The 12,930-nt window shown below is 47.7% G+C and overlaps 1 protein-coding gene and 1 long non-coding RNA gene across 2 annotated transcripts in view; both read left to right on the top strand.

The window, feature by feature from the left end:
* WBSCR17 (Williams-Beuren syndrome chromosome region 17) overlaps positions 1-12,930 on the top strand; it is a 221,786-nt gene that overhangs the window by 184,750 nt on the left and 24,106 nt on the right. The gene's annotated exons all lie outside the window — the stretch shown is intronic.
* LOC108501833 overlaps positions 7,554-12,930 on the top strand; it is a 5,877-nt gene continuing 500 nt past the window's right edge. The window contains exons 1-3 of the long non-coding RNA XR_001876290.1: positions 7,554-7,757; positions 8,755-8,873; positions 9,407-9,521. This is a non-coding gene — a long non-coding RNA (uncharacterized LOC108501833). The remainder of the gene's footprint in view (positions 7,758-8,754; positions 8,874-9,406; positions 9,522-12,930) is intronic.

Genomic DNA, 12,930 nt, shown 5'->3' with positions numbered 1-12,930 from the left:
TGGGGAGCCTGGGCAGTGCCCAACCAGCCTCTGGGGGAAGAACCTTTGCCTGAGATCCAACCTGAGCCTGCCCTGACACAGCTCCAGCCATTCCCTGGCTGCTGTCCCTGGTCCCCCCAGAGCAGAGCTCAGTCCCTGCCCCTCCTCTGCCCCTGCCCAGGCAGTTGGAACTGCAGCGAGGTCTCCCCTCAGTCTCCTCTTCTCCAGCTGAACATTCCAAGTGCCCTCAGCTGCTCCTGGGGTGGTTTCCCCTCCAGGCCCTGGTGCAGCTGCTCCATCGTGGGGCTTTCAAGAAAGTCCTTATTAAAAATCCAGGGGAACCACAGGATGATGGAAGGAGCCTTGCTGTGAGAGAAAGCTTGGAACACCCAAACATGCCAAGGAGGCAGGAGGAGAACCCCAACCTGTCCCTGTCTGGGCTGCCCTTGGCAGTCAGGAAGGTGGGAGCATCCAGCAGATTTATCCCTGCCTCCAGCAGGATGTGGATCAGCATGCTGTGAGCCAAAGCTCACCTTTACAGGGGACATCAATGAGCAGCTTCTCGTTAAACTAATGGAGCAGAGCTGAGAGGGACTTTGCAGCCCCAGAGCTTCACAAGAGCAGATCCTTTTGCACCTGGATGCATCTTTTTAATTAAAAACCGAGTTTTGCCAGTGTTTTCTGCTGGAAACCTCAGCCCTGGGAGGTGTTGATGATGGCAGAGGCACCTTCCAGGTGAAGCCCTGCTGAGTTTGGCACGTGGGACTATGTTTAGAGCTGATTTAAAGCCTGTTGGAATGGATGGGAGCATTCCCATTTTCCTTCAAGGACTTGGCTCACACTTTAGAAGTGTAATTTGAAGTGGAGCCAGAATGTAGCCTAGGCTTCATTTTAAAGGGAATTTGGCTGATGGCTTTTCATTGCTTTAAGGGCTGCAGTGACTTTAGGGCTGCCTGGTGACTCACAGGTGAAAAAATAAAATAAAATAAAATAAAATAAAATAAATAAAATATCTTAACATGCTGGTATGACTTGCAAAACCATGAGTAGTGTTGGAGCAGCCCTTCTGAATAACCTTGGAGGAGCAGAGAGATGCATCAAAACTCAGCCCCTGAGGCTGCAGCAACGGGCACTTTGTCCAGCAGAAAAATTTGGGGACATCAATCTGGGAGCAAACAAAGAGAGATCTTCTGAATTTCTGTTTTGTTTCCATCTCTTCTGGCTTCGTGTTTTCACAGGAAATGTCTATATTTATCATTTTGTCCCAATACCAAGCCCAGGGATGCAGATGAATGAGGGACTAATAAAGGTTGGTGTTGAAATCTGAACAAATGGACGAGAAGTGACTCATAAAACTGGGGATGACCCGAGGACACAGAGCTGCTCATGGTCTCTTTTCTTCTGCCTTGTTCCCTTTGTACATTCCCATTTCCAAAACTCATTATTTCTATTTGGATTTGGAAATGCCTATCAGAAAAACCTGAAAAATCTCCAAAAGCTGAAGTTGAAAAGTGCAGACTTGATGAGGATCTTTTGTTGCACCAAATCTGAAATTTTGCTCCATTCACAGCTTTCATTTTTATTGTTGGTTATTGGGAATTTTGAACTTAGTGCAAACACAGGAATACAGACATCCTGCACTCTGATGAGCTCTAAATGAGACTCATCCATGGTCTTGGAATGCTCCCTGAGCTCTGGCAGCCTTGGGGCTGTGCCCCCTGCCCTGGGCAGCCTGTTCAATGCCCAACCACCCTCTGGGGGAAGAACCTTTCCCTAAAATCCAGCCTCCCCCTCCCCTGGCACAGCTCCAGCCGTTCCCTCAGGTCCAAGCACACGTGGGCTGTAAATCTGTTCTTGAAAACGTGTCCTGTGCTGCTGCTCTGGGTTTTGTAGCCTCTGTCATGGCTTTTGAAAGGAAGAAAATAGAAGGAGCTGCTTCAGCAGGAAGGTTATTAGTGCTGGGCTGCCCTTGAATGGTGAGTCTCGGATTTGGAGGCAAAAGCTGAAATGAGACATTTTCCATTTTATGATTCAGTCTGTGGAGAGAGTCCTTTTAATCTCAATTTAATGAAAGTCGGCTCAGGACGTGTGAGTGACTGAGTGCTTGGAGAGACAGGAGGAAAGCTTGAAGAGGGCTCAAAGCAAGATGAATCTCTCCTTTAGAGGAGGCTGTATTTGGAACGTGGCTGGGTAACCACCACAGTCTTGTTTGTAAGTATGTGATGCTTCATTTACAGCATTTGTGTTTGGAAATGCATTTCAAGAAAACGTGGAAAATTTCCAAAAACTGAAGTTGAAAAATGTAGACGTGATGAGGATCTTTTGTTGCACCAAATCTGAAATTGTGCTCCATTCACAGCTTTCATTTTTGTTATCATTTATGGGGAATTTTGAACTTGATGCAAACACAGGAATACAGACGTTCTGATGAGCTCTAAATGAGGCTCAATCCACGGTCTTGGAATGTTCCCTGAGCTCTGGCAGCCTTGGTGCTGTGCCCACTGCCCTGGGGAGTCTGGTCAGTGCCCAACCACCCTCTGGGGGAAGAACCCGGATGGCTTTTGGGAAATGGCTCCTATTCCTGGTGGAAAACGTGGCAGAATGGATTGACTCAGTGACAGTCACACCAGGAGCTCCCACCTTGTCCATTCTCTCAGACCAAACTAACAGAGAACAGTCTGGTCTCATTGTTCACTTCAGCCTCTGCCCTCCTGCTACATCACAGGGGGGGCTTTTCCCACAGCCCTTCCCCAGGTACAGAGTTTCTGGAGTGTTCTGAGCTCCCACCCATCCCACCAGGGCAGGAGGCTCCTCTGGGACTTGATCTTGTCCTTCAGATCTTCACTGGTGCCTCCCCAAAGTCCGTCAGAAAGCCCTGCACAGCAGGTCCCTTGCCCTTCCCACTACGTTGTAACGGGTGACTTCCAGTATATTGATCCAGCTGAGGGGCCAGGGCTGTGCAAGGGTGGCCCAGGGCTGTCTCAGCAGCTGTGGTGCCCTGACCTGATGAACATCTAGGCAGTTGTGCACCAGGAACTTGGCCAGAGGGGTGGGTGACATCATGGAGAGCTTTAAACTTGCTGCTTTTCGAGGACGTGGCAAAGCCATTTTGTCCCCACAGGGTGGGACAGTTAATCCAGGCTCTTCTGCCTGTGGAAGCCTCTCCTTGCTGGGAGCTGCCAGGAGCACTGGAGCAGCACCAGAGCTTTTGCTGGCTTTGTGTCCCAGTCCAGAACAAAGCACTTGTTGCCTTTGGGTGTCGATCTCACCAACGGCCTGGGGGGTCCTGCTGAACTGCTTCAGAAGGTGGCCAAGCACAGCAGGACCTCCCTGTGCTGCACCAGGGATGCTGTGCCAGCTGCACCCACACCACGTGGGCTCCTCATTGCCCTTTTCCTCCTGTATTTTCTTCATCTGGAAGCTCTCACTCTTCTTCCATGAAGCCACACTGCCCACACCTCAGCTGCTCCCTGGCGACAGATGATGTGGAGGAGCTGTTGAGGAACAGAGTGAAACCCAGCTGCATCCACCAATCCTCTAGGAAGGGAGCTGCTGGCATGGACAAATCATAGAAACATAGAATGGTTTGGGTTGGAAGTGAACTTAAAGATGGGTTTGTTCCATCCCCCTGCCATGGGCAGGAACATCTTGCACTAGCCCAGGTTTCTCAGAGCCTGGTCCAACCTGGCCTTGAATTCTCTGGGTGGGAATTCCTGACTAAGAAATCCCTGCTCTTCCCTGGACTCTGCTCTCTGGCTGTAACTGAGGGATGGGAGAGGAATTCACCTCCTGAGCAGCCTGGCCTCCTTCCCTGCCAGCTCCACTTATCCCTCCCCAGTCTGGGAGCTGCTGGAAGGGGATGGGATGGAGGAAATGGCTTTCCCACAGGACACTGAGCTGAGAGCAGGATGTGTGATGAGCTGTACAAATGATCTTCCTGGAAATGTCTGATTAGAGGATAATCACCATTTTCCTACTTCTTGGTGGGTTTGGAAGCTCTCAGTTAACAGGGAATGGTCACTATTTTCTTTGTGCTGGGCTAAAATATCTGAGTGTGTGTGTGTGTTCCTGGCTACGGATTGTTTTGATCAACAAAGAGGATTCCACATGAGCTATTTTACGGCTCTGTAATGACTATTGGGGTGACAATCTGAATCTGCATTGTGGGCTTGTATCCCTTCCACTGCACTTATCCCTAACTGGGAGATCAAGGACAGGAGGAGCCAGGGAGGAAGATAAGGACCGAGCTGCTGTTGTGAAAATGCAGTCTTGAAATCCTCCTGTGCTGAGTGGGATGTAGTGCTGCTGGCCAGGGTTGTTTTGCAGTGACTCAGGGCATTGTTATTCTACAGGTTTTCTTATTCTTAATTAGTGACTTTAGAAAGGGATGTAGGATGAAAATAGAAACAAATGGATATTAGGTGATCTCAAGGGACTGCGCAGCTGTGGACTTAGAACTGAAATTCTTACCATTTATTGCATATTTAGTGAGAGTTTTACACAGAACATGATGAGGGAAAGCACAGGAGTGGTAACACATGTATCAAATGAATAAACAGCATCCTGTCAGATAAATGCAGGAAAGTGTTCCTGTGTTTTTACCACTGTCCCTGTGCTGCCCATTTCATGCAAAATATATAATATCAGTTCCTAAACTTTGTAAATAAACCAATCCTCGAGTCCATGACCTGTCCAGAGGTGGTTTGGTTTGCTTTGATCCAAAGCCTTTGGATGAAGCTCCTGCAGCTCTTTGGGAAATGAGTGTTCCCACCAATACTTACAGTTTAATTCACTGGAGAGATGTGACTGCTCGGGAAAACGGAGCCTTTATTGCCTGTCAGATTTCCTTAAGGTTTATCCCTCCACACTTGGCAGTGTGCCTGTGTTGCTCAGCTCTCTTCTCCTGCTTCAGCTGTGTTAGAACTTCACTGAAAGCCTTTGATCAGCTGAAGCAGAGCCTGAGCTTTAAAAGATTCCCAACTTTGTCTTCCTTGTCCACCAGCCTGTTGTTCTTACACACCCCAACCACATTCAGGGCCTTTTGTGCTCTTCTGTGAGCAAAGGGAATATGTGCCCTGATCCATCTTGGAATCACACATGGATGGTCCCGTCTCTGAGGAACCTGGAAACACCTCAGAGCTGGTTTTCAGTCTGGTCCCTGTGGACACCAGCTGTCCAGGAATAATTTTACAGTGTCTGCAAAGAGGGAAAGAATAAAGAGTTCTTGGAGGATGAGCAGTGATCTGACTTGGAGAACTTCTAAAGGATCTTCTCCTCAACTAGAAAAACTCACAGGGCTCAAAGATTACAAATATATGAAAGACACTCTAGTAGGCATTTAAATTTAAAACATTTCTAAAGGCCTTGCAGTAAGAAAAAATTCCTTCTATTCCAGGATCTTGGAAGGGCCTCGGGCACTGCAGTAGGAACCATCCAGGTGTTGTGACAGCCCCTCTCCTCACGTGGTGGTATCTCAGTTGGACTACAGGGGTTGGACAAGGAGAGGACAAAGGCAGATAGCACAGAAATTACCTGTCAAGACGCTCAGTGGAAGAACCAGGGCAGGATTTCACACCTCTCTACCTCAGCCCAGGGGTGTCCTCCCGGTGACCTCCACACATCTGCCTCGAATTGTAGGGTAATTCCGGCTGGAAGGGACTTTTGGAGGGTTGTAGTTCACTTCCAGCTCCAAGCTGGCCAAGCTTCAGGCTTGGATCAGCTTTCCCAGGATCAGCTCAGCCAACACTTCCCTCCCCCAGTGGTGGGACACAGGAGCAGGACTGGGCCAGGTTGGTGGCAGGCAGAGGTGGCTGTGGCTCTGCTGGGGAAAGGTTGCTGCTGCTCTGGAGTTACCTGAGATCTCCTGAAGGAGCTGTGACCAGAGGTGCTCTTGTTCCAGTGGGTTGGGTCACCCTACACAGTGCAATCCTAAATGTGTTCTGCCCTCAGTGGCTTTGGTTGAGTTACATTTATGGAGGGCTCATGACACTGCTCTGCCAGCAGACCTGGAGTATTTTCTTCAGGGCCCCTGTGAGGCTTTAATTATGATGAATAATCCAATAATAATTATAAATAATAAATATAATTATGAATAATAAATATAATTATAAATAATAAATGTGATTATGAATAATTATAAATAGAAATTTAATTATTAGAAATAATATTATAATGTTATAAATGCTCCATGAGAGCATGAATTGACCAAGATACATTTGCATGTATTTTGTTTTTGTACCATGGAGGACACAACACCCGGGTGTGCAGGAATATCCACCCCATCCCTCATCAAATCCATGGAATCCTTCCTGTGTTCAGCAGCTGCTGCTGCTTAGAGAGGGATCTGAAACCCTGGCTCTGGGAAAGACAGTGGGAATTGTGCTGTTGGGCTCAGGGAGGGAAGGAATTAACATCCAAACAGGGCTTTGCTCAAGATTAGGTTGTGCTAATGCTTTTGTTAATGAAAAGAGGACTCAGCTCTGGTTTTAATCAGTTCTGTGCATAACAGGAGGGAAAGAATCATTCTGCATCAGACACATTTTTGCTTCCATCCCCTTCCAAATCTGTCCCTAGTCATTGCACAGCCTTGGTCCTCCTGGCTGTTCTTTTTGTGTGTTGTTGGAAAGGTGGAATTTCTGGCTGCTGGGAGCAAGGTCAAGGGCTCTGAAGGCAGTGGCCATTCACCCAGAGTGTGTCTGCATCAAAAAAAGAGCCCCCAAAGTGTGTCTACATCAAGAAAACAGCCCCCCAAGCATTATCTCCATAAAGGAAATGCTGTGGTCTTCATTAAACCAACATCTAAGGCTGAGTTCAAGCCTGGCCACTTGCTCTGGAAACATCTGGAGAGGAAAGAGAGAGTCCAGTTGGAAGGGCCACCGAGGCAATGGGATGGTCTTGGAGTGTCTGAGGGACAGATGAAGCAGCTGCAGCACAGTTATCACCCCAAGTGCTGCCCCCAGACACATGACTTCCAAATTTAAAATCAGAAGTGGATCTCAGAGGCTGTTCTGTCCTGATGGGAAATGTTCCTGGAGCTGGCCTGGCTTGAAGGAGTGATGTTCGAGAGCTGATGGTGCCTGCCAGGAGATGAGCAGCAGTTATTCATCCCAGAGGGCCTTTGCACAACACTTTACCTGCACAGGCACTGCAATTTTAACATCATTTAGTGGAGCTCTGTGCCAGCCCATCATCTGTGGGGTCTGGGATGATGGTTCAGGCTTTCAGCTTCCGTCCTTGCTTTGAGTTGCAAAGCATTCATTGTTTCAGACCACGAAAGAGGGGATTTTAACAGTGCCAGAGAAAATAAGCAGATGGTGGAGTGAATGGCAAAAACATGACAGGACTGCCCTGGTCTGCAACCATCTGGTTTGGACCTCAGTGGGTGTTTGGACCTCGGGTGGATGTTTGGAGCTCACACACACTCAGTCCATGGGCAACAGGCACGGGGCTGGGAAGGGACAGGGGCATGAACAGCCCACAGATGAGGATCTGACCTCAGGGAAACAGGCAGGTCCTGTTCCCCTCTGTGACAAGGAGTTCTGAATTCCACCCACCCCAGCTGAGCTGGCTGTGGTCCCCCTGCAGTGACAGTGGGTGAGGGCTCAGTGTCACTCTGGGGTTTGGCAGGACCCCTCTGGCTCCCTCTGACCCTTCTGCACGTCAGGGCTGAGCATTTCCTGCTGCCTGACCCAACTAAAGTGCAGCAATAAAATTCAGGGTGGAGCTGTGTCCAGCTCTGGGGTCAGAGAGGACATGGACCTACTGGAGAGAGTCCAAAGGTGATCAGAGGGATGGAGCAGCTCCACTGGGAGGAAAGGCTGGGAGAGTTGGGATTGTTCAGCCTGGAGACAAGGCTTTGGGGTGACCTGATTGTGGCCTGTCACTACCTGAACAGGCTCCAAAAGAGCTGGAGAGGGAGTTTTGACAAGGGCCTGGAGTGACAGGACAATGGGGAATGGCTTCCCACTGCCAGAGGGCAGGGTTGGATGGGATATTGGGAAGGGATTCCTCCCTGTGAGGGTGGGGAGGCCCTGGCACAGGTTGCCCAGAGAAGCTGTGGCTGCCCCTGGATCCCTGGAAGTGTCCCAGGCCATGTTGGAGCGACCTGGTCTGGTGAAAGATGTCCCTGCCCATGGCAAGGGGTTGGAACTGCATCATCTTTAAGGTCTTTTCCAACTCAAACCATTCTGGGACTCTGTGACTCCTTATATCACTTTTTTAGTGCATTTTTTCAGTTGCAGTGGTGAATTGTTCTCTCTAGAAACTTCCTACAGAGCTCTCTGTGTTCCTGTGGGGTAAAGATGATCCTATCAGAGAATCCCAGAACATGCTGAGTTAGAAGTGACAGGACAGAGGGAATGGCTTCCCACTGCCAGAGGGCAGGGTTGGATGGGATATTGGGAAGGAATTCTTGGCTGGGAGGGTGGGGAGGCCCTGGCACAGGTTGCCCAGAGAAGCTGTGGCTGCCCCTGGATCCCTGGAAATGTCCGAGGCCAGGTTGGAGCAACCTGGGTTAGTGGAAGATGTCCTTGCCCATGGAACTGGATAAGCTTTGAGGTCCCTTCCAACCCAACCCATTCCATAGTTCTGGGATGATTTTTCAAAAGCACATTTGTACCACTGGCTCAGACACATCCAGCTCCCTCAGTGGCAGCAGGCCCAGGGCACACTGTACACCAGCCATGGGCTCTGAACCCCTCTGAAGAGGAACAAGATCTAAAACTAAGGTAGAGAGCCTTAGATAAACTGCCAGCTCATTTCCACACTGTCCCACAGCCTTTCCAAGCATAAGGAATGAGGAAGATGGGGCCCAAAACGTTGGAGAGCTTAGGAAACGTCAGCCTGGCTTTGAGCGTTGAGAAGGTGCAAAGGACCTCCTGTGTGTGTGTTCATGTGTGTGTGGACTCACAGACCCCACCCCAAATCATGTTCCCTCTGCCTTTGCCTCCTCTTGTTCCGAGCTCTCCAGCTGCTCTTTTGAGGAGTTGTTTGAGCAGGTCCTGCAGAGAGGATGGGCTGGTCACAGTCACTCACATCCCTCTAGGAACATCCCTGGAGGAGCTTGGCTCCCTTCCAGCCCCTTCCCCATCAGGCTCTGCTGGGAGGAGCTCTGTGATGCCAGATCCCAAATGCTGCAGTTGGGATGTGCTGGAGTTGGGAAGGAAGGAGCTTGGTGGAGCTGGGTCCTGTCAGCTCAGGAGCTGCTCCATCACACCCCAAGCTGTCTCTGCACAAATAATTCTGCTTCAGAACCGCCTCTGATGGTTCAGATGATCCATGGCATGTTCCCCCCTCCTCCTGCCACTCCCTACATGGAATAGTGTTAGTCCAAAGAACCATCTACAGATAATTCTCTCTGAAGGCTTTTGGGGCATTAAAAAATAGATCAAAATTCTGTTGAGCTATTTATGCTGCTTTATTTTTACAGCTTTGACAGAGATGGGAATAGGAAAATGAGATCAAGATGCTTTTGGTACATTACTGGAAACAGAACAATAAAAAAAAAGAGCAACCTCCAAGCAGTTCAGGGTCAGATCCTGCAGGTAATTTCTGTACCAGGAGTGTGTAAAGCCCAGCAGGTTCTGCTCCTTCTGAGGGCTTACAGGGATTGTTGGTGCTCTTTTGAAGGCACTTGTCTTTTAGGAGTCTGTAATAATCTTTGCATTATACTGTTACAACATAATCAGGTCCTTGTCATGCTGCCAAGCCTGATAACATCAGAGCACTGAGGAATTGCAGCTCTAAACTTATTAGGAAGACCCAGCTCCATCCCAAGGTATTTCCAGAGCACTGGAGCTCTGTGCTCTGCAGGGATGTGCTCTCAGCCAGGTGGCAGCTGGGGGGGACAGATTTTTGGCTCCAGCTCCAGCAAAGACTGGGAGTCCAGGTGTGAGAGCATCTCTCCAAGTGTTCTCAAGATGGGATTTAAAAATATTCTGTTCCTCTTTTTTAAAAAAAAAAAAAATTTGGGAGCACTAAACCGACAGAGCTACAGTGGCTCTGCTACAGTTTAATTTTGCAGCAATTAAAGCACCAATCTCGATGCACTGGGAAGCAAAAAGCTGCTTTTCAGCTGTTTTTCCAAGCCAGGAGGATGTGGGCACTTGTCATTCCAAGGAATCCTCCCCACGCTGAGCTTTGTGATCAGAGCCTTTTAATTCCAGCTTCCCCCCAAGGCCATTCTCACGTCTTACCTGGTGATAAAGTCAAATCCTATTGCATGCCTTGTGTTGTAGGTGATGCACTATTTAGGAGGGGTTGTGTTGCATTTGTTGGGGAAGCACAGCATAAATTTTTCCTTGGAAAAGCCTCCAGCTGGAGCAAACTCCCCTCTGGGGAGGTGTCACCCCTGCTCTGCACTGGGGGGAATCTTGCTTTATTCTGACCTCTGCAAAACCTCAGATGTTAAACTATTTATGGTCCTTGCTGAGTTAAGAGGGTGAAAAGTGGTTGTTCCCCGGTGTTGCTGCAGGTTGGGGTTTGTGGAGTGGGCTGTGCACCTGCTTTGGCATTTTAAAGCAGTCATTCTGTAAGGAATCAATTCAGTCCTCTCAGAAGGAAAGGTAAGACATTTGGACACTGGACGATTTGGGCATTCCTCTTATTGCTCTGGCACAAGACAGACAGGAGCCTGTCCAAAGTATCATCTGTAAGGATAAAAAGTGAGAAAAGGAATGTCAAAAAGGAGAAAGAGAATGAATTTTTTAAAATCTATTATAACCCTCTCCTCCCACTTCCATCCTCTGCTGGAGTGGGGGTGGGCTGAGATGGTCAGGTTTGGATATGATCCATTCAAAATTCCTATTTTAAGGAGATGGGACATCATTACCCTGCCTGATCTTGTTGGAAACGATAGAACTTTTAAAATAACTTCACTTAATGGTTTTAATCAACTTTTAATTAATTGTTTTAATTAATCATAACCAATAGCTATTAATTATAAATAGTGTGTTATTCTTAAATTACTTACTCTTAATTCCTCCTATCCAGAATTTAGCAAAGTTGTCATAAGGTACTTTTGTGGGCAAATAGCTTGGGAAAAGTTATGAAATTTTAAGTTTTGATAAACTAACTCTGATCTGCTTCAGTGAACAAAGCTTGGGAGGGAAGGATGGACTGTTGGACATCTGGAATGCAGAATTTATGGACCGCAAAGATGTTTTGCAGAAACAAAAAGATAACAAAGAGACTCAGTATTTGTGTTGGAAACTCCCTGACAGAGGAAAAAGATCCTAAAAAGACTAAAAATATGAACTAATTGACATGAACAGTGAGGAATTAATAACCAATAGTGGATAGAATACTGATTAATGAACGAGAATTATGTAGTTCAGAACCAATGAACATTAATTACTTTGTTTGCTAAAATGCATAAAGAGGTGAAAAAGTTTTGCATCAGGGTCTGTGTGGAGGCCAAGATTTTGCTGGTCACACACAAACCTCCTGGCCAAGAATAAAGTAATTTACGCTCATTAACACTAAAAAGAGTTTTATTATGCTGATAATTTTGGAAGGATTTAGTGACAATTTGGCTTTTTGGCCCTGATCCTCTGGGAAAGGTTTTCCAGGGGCTCATGACAGAGGAAAGAAACCCACAGGTGCAGCAATGGAAGTCCTTTTCCTGTTCCAGCAGGCTGTGGAGTCTCCTTTGCTTTTTCCTAGAGGTTTCCAAGGGAACTCATTAGTTCAGGATGAAGCTGTGCTGGGATTTCCAGCAGGACCCCAGAATGTGCTGAGTGTGTGGTTCCTTAACTCACCTTAATTCAGCTCCCCACTCTGATGGTTCCAGGGGAGAGTGGCATTTACAGGGGACTGGAGGAGCATTTCAGTGGTGATACAGGACACAACATCTCTCTCTCTATAAAGATACACATAAAAATATGGAATATCAGCCAGCCTACTGGGTCTGAGGGTTCTGCAACGTGACTGTCACCCAGAAACAGCCCCCAGCCAACCATGTGGAGGTGTTTATTTACCAGAATTGGGATTTAACAGGCTGCCTGGGGGATGTGAGTGTCACCACAAGCCTTGTGACAGGGAAATAAAAGTCCTTCTGCTGAGTGGGCACCAGGTTTGGGGGCATTGCTGAGCACAGAGGTTTGGGGGAGCAACCCCTTCATCCCGTTCCTGACCCCTTTGCTGCTCTGGCACCTCGAGGAGCAGCACAACCTGGGCCCTGGGGACATGGAATGGGACACAGCAAAGTGGGAACAGAAAGGATAGAAAGGCTGGGAATGTGTCTGTGCATGTTGTTTGTTCTGACAAAAGGAATAATTTGGAGAGATACCGTCTCTCAGAACTGCACAAAGGAGCACGTGGAGAAATGATTATTTCTCTGCCTTTTTTTGCTGTTCCTCAATTTTCTTATTTAGCTCTTTGTTCTGATACATTCTGTATTATTTTAGCTTTCCTGAGTAATTGTGTTTTTTCCCTTAACTTTGGAAGTTACTTGGGAAAGAAGGGAGGGGGGGTGAAGATAAGGCAAAGCTGTTAAATGGGAAATCTATGGCTAATTAAGGCCTGGCTTTGCTAATCACCTTAGAAATGAAGTTATCAGTTGAAAAAGCTCGGAGTTGGTGCAATGAAAGTTTGGAATGGGCTTTTCCCCCCTCTTTCCTTCTGTCACAATGGATTCAGAGATTAAAAGTTTACCTTGCAGACAGATCTTGACACCACAAGACATGTTGTCTCTTTGCATTATCTGCAGGAGGCTGGAGCTGCTCTGGGATGGATTTCAGTTGGAATAGTTAAAATTTGGCAAAGTTATAAACAGATAAAGTCAGGATCCTTTAATGGGAGCTGTCAGTGTTCATCACAGATGTCACAGCACACTCCAGCTGGAGCTCCATGTCCAGGACAAGAGGGAGTCACTGTCCCTTCTCCTCCTTCTCCTTCTCCTTCTCCTTCTCCTTCTCCTTCTCCTTCTCCTTCTCCTTCTCCTTCTCCTTCTCC

The sequence above is a fragment of the Lepidothrix coronata genome, unplaced genomic scaffold (assembly GCF_001604755.1).
Source record: "Lepidothrix coronata isolate B3197 unplaced genomic scaffold, Lepidothrix_coronata-1.0 Scaffold108, whole genome shotgun sequence".
NCBI classification, from domain to species: domain Eukaryota; kingdom Metazoa; phylum Chordata; class Aves; order Passeriformes; family Pipridae; genus Lepidothrix; species Lepidothrix coronata.
This window is presented reverse-complemented; position numbering and strand designations above follow the sequence as displayed.